General features: G+C 29.5%; 1 long non-coding RNA gene across 1 annotated transcript; it reads left to right on the top strand.

Annotated features, from left to right (window-relative positions):
- Positions 1–239: 239 nt before the first annotated feature.
- Positions 240–881, top strand: LOC131029467 (uncharacterized). The gene is made up of 3 exons (XR_009102779.1): positions 240–363; positions 483–536; positions 636–881. It is a non-coding gene; the product is annotated as an uncharacterized LOC131029467 (long non-coding RNA).
- Positions 882–4,035: the final 3,154 nt, after the last annotated feature.

Raw genomic sequence — 4,035 nt, forward strand, 5'->3', positions numbered from 1 at the left:
CCCAAAAAGAGAAATTGATTCCAATGTTCAACTAGCTAGACCTAAAACAGAAAAAAACACTTTCGTGCAAATGGGAAATGTATTAATATTCGAAATTGGGAATCTTGGATAGTTTTGTGAATTTAATATATGTGACATCAACACTGGTGATGGATTCCATTTGAATGGTCTACAGCCCAGTACTGCTTGTTTTGCCAACCCCACCATTTTACAATAAATACCAGACAAGGAATTGGGGATTTCACACTTCATCCAGTTCATATTTATTTGTTTTGGGTATTCCAGATCTTCTGTGTATTTTGTGAAGATGTCTTGCTGTGGTGGAATTTGTGGGTGTGGAGGCAACTGCAATGGCTGTGCAGGGTAACACACTTATTTTTTCCATCACCATTGTTTATGGGTGCCTTTGTTTTTATTAAATTCAATAAGAGAATAGAGAGAATATCTTTTTTCTTGGATAAATCAGATGATGTGATGTGCAGGTGCAAGGCCTTCGCAGAGAAGGCTGTAGAGGGCTCAACTGCTTCCGATATGGTGTAAGTTCTTCCTTTTTCTCTTTTGGTTTGGGCACCCACAAAAGTTCAAGGGAAAATAAATCTTTTAATGGTTATTGAATGATGTGAATGAACATGCAGGTGTAATGAGGAAATGAGTGTGGCAGGGGAGAGTGAATGCAAGTGTGGAGGCACCTGCACTGCCAATCCTTGCAACTGCAAATGATTTATCAATATTGTCATTAATAAATTGTTATTATTTTCTATTTAAGTGTGTATTATCAGCCTTGGTATGTTATACCAAGGTTTGAATATTATAATGTGAGAGAAAGTCATGCGTGATGCCACCGCATGACTGTGTTATCAATATATAGCTAGCTTTTAATCCATTATGATAATTGGGTGTCTTAATTGAAGTGAAACAAGTATGTGATTTGATTTTTAGCTTTGGAAATAGATTTAGCCCCAATTTTAGAAACGAATATCTGTTTTATTTGGTTTCAAGTTTAGTTTTGTACATAATTTGGGCAAGTTATTGTTTCGTTAATTTCTGGTTTTGGTAATTTATTATGCAGTTATTGTTTCGTTAATTTCTGGTTTTGGTAATTTAGACATATATTATTATGTTTTCCTTCTAAACAAATCTGTTCCATGATAAGCATCTGTGATTTTTAATGGGACAGCGAACAACCTTCTGTAGAAGACTTCCTATTTTTTTTTTTTAAAGTATTGGTTGAGAACAATCTTTACAGAAATATAATGATTGGAATTTCCAATCCTCCTTGAAGCTCTAATTATGTTATTTGATTACTCAAAGGTGGAAGATGTTTGGTTTTTGTTTTTTGTTTTTGGGTGGGGGAGGTGATTACCAGTCTATATAAATTTCTTATTAAATCGAATTTTCCTTTTATTTTGTTCAAGTTAATAAAGTGTTAAAATGAATAGCAGTTTTTCATGTTCAATTTGTAACAATAAATATCCATGGTCTTTCTATCTTATCACATAGAACACAGAATTGATGATTGAGGTTGAAAAGAGTGATTACAAATTAGGTTTAGAAAGTATAACTAAAATTATTGTTTTCAATTCATATTCACATAAAAGAAACATACATGTCTTTTGATTTATTCATAAAAATATGAATAAAAATATTTAGAAAAGTAAATATATTTTCGATATCAATTTAAGTATTAATTTACGTAGGATTAGATTGATCAATAATTTATCTTCATTTACATATCTTAATTTAGAAGACCTCAAATATTTGTTTCAAATTGAGGTGTGTAGTATTACCACTATACTTGTGTTTAGAGTTGTTAGTGAGACAAATAAACATTTAAATGATTCATGAATATAAGACTCATGACATATGTGAAATGTTAGCTATAATGCAGTTTCAAAAGATAAATCATAATTAAAAATAAATTTCTTATTTTTTGCATAGAGTTACTCATTAAATTTGTATAATATAAATCATTCTATATAGAAATCTCGTATAAAAATACCATTGGTAAATCATATCCATCAATTTTACTCATAAGTTAGGACAATTGAATTTACTCACTCTATCACTATGGCAATTTTTTCAATTTATTTGAATAGTTTCCACTATATAATGCCATGTTTGGTTTTGTCTTCCAAATTATGTTTAAAAAATTTATTTTATTTCAATGTGAATAGGTTGTTGTAGCTGTCCTTTTCACCATAGTCGTTGTTGAATTCGCTTTTACTATAATTTCTTATATTTCCTTCCATATTATTTCGTATTAACATATATAACCATTTTTTTTATTAAACCAAGAATTGCTTTCAAGTGTCTAAATATTTTAAATGAATTCAAAAATTGGATCATTATATATTTTTAATATGATGTACTAAAGTGCTTAAAAAAAAATTCAATTAACTCAAATTACTTTCATAAAATATTCTTATGTTCATACAAGATGAATTAATTAACCATTTCCAAGTAATCGCATTACTACACGTCTTTCCTCTAATCTATCTCCTAAAAAATATTTACACAACACTCGTTCATAGTTTACCCTCTAATATCCAAGCTAGTTCCACATAGCTAACAAGTTGAGTTTTAAAGTTTTTACTTAGTGTTTCAAATTTCATCTCATAAGCTATATGACTAATTCTTGTACTTGTTCTAAAATTTATCATTTAGTCAAGATTGACAATCACATTCAAAGGAATTGATACAAATGTAACCCTTACATGGAACTATCTTGATGTACTATAGTATGACATTCTCAATAAAGATTGTTGCTTACAAGATACATAAGAATCCCAAATAATAAATGCACTTAAGTCAAAAATTTATTTTAGTGTAATTCATATACATCAAACTATTAAAAATATAGTTGTTAAGATTATACAAATGAATTGTTAAATCGTGTGAAACAATTTAATTCAAAATATTTTTTAATTTTTAATTTTCCTTTCTCTATCATCCAGTCTTAATAATTAGTAGAATTGTAAAAATTGGATCAAGGTTTAGAATTTGTATACTTTACATTTTTTCTTGAAAAATAGGCTATTAGTACTAGAAGAGAATTCAAGTAACCTAAATTACTTGAACAACTTGTATGGTTATGTTTGAACTTTTTAAATTGAATTATCATATATATTAATGTCAAATTTGCATATACATATCATTTAAACAATTTCACATTCAATACTCAATCATGGTTCAATCTCTAGTATTCATGATAGTTTGAGATAACTAATAGTTTCACTTTTCAAGCTCTTATTTGGTACTCTAATTTTTTTGATTAGATTAGAAAAGGAGAGGCCCAAACCATTACATAACCACTAAAGCGAAGAAATCGGGGGTCTCATGAGGAGTGAGAATCCCAAACTAGGGAACCAACTAACAAAAAGGAACAAATCCCAACTAACACCGAGAGCTAAACACCAAAAATCTAGACTAAGCTGAGACTAGCCAATAAAAACAAAAAGTAAACAGACACACCCCCCACCAAAGACATGAACCAATGATCTACTTGATGAGATTATTTTCAATTTTCCAGTCCTAACTCATCACTTTCACTTTCTTAGAGAAGGAGAGCCTCTTGTTTTAACCTTTGTCTAAAGAAATAATAGGGGACTCTTGTGTAGCTTTCACTCTCAACAATGACTCCATCCCGATAACAAGAGATGACTCCATGTGTCATTTCTTTTTATCATGCCTTCTATCAATTTCCTCCTAAATGGGTTGGAGAGTGTAAAGACTCAAAATTTCTATAAATAAATGAAATATAGAATTCCTCATTTATTTTCAAGAAATACATAAGACAAGAAACATTGATACATATAAGTCATTAAATTGTTAATTATTTCGATAATTAATTATTCACTTATCGAAAGAGAATACAAGAGCGATCATGTTGACCGACTTACAAAATCCTGCTAACAGAATAGAAATAAAACCCAAAGCAAATAGATTAAATCGATGCCCTTGCATCAACAACCCACTTGATAAGAATAAATTATGATGACTTATTCAAATAAATTTGGCTTTTAATGAGTCCGTTTG

Source organism: Cryptomeria japonica, chromosome 4 (genome assembly GCF_030272615.1).
Source record: "Cryptomeria japonica chromosome 4, Sugi_1.0, whole genome shotgun sequence".
Lineage (NCBI taxonomy): Eukaryota > Viridiplantae > Streptophyta > Pinopsida > Cupressales > Cupressaceae > Cryptomeria > Cryptomeria japonica.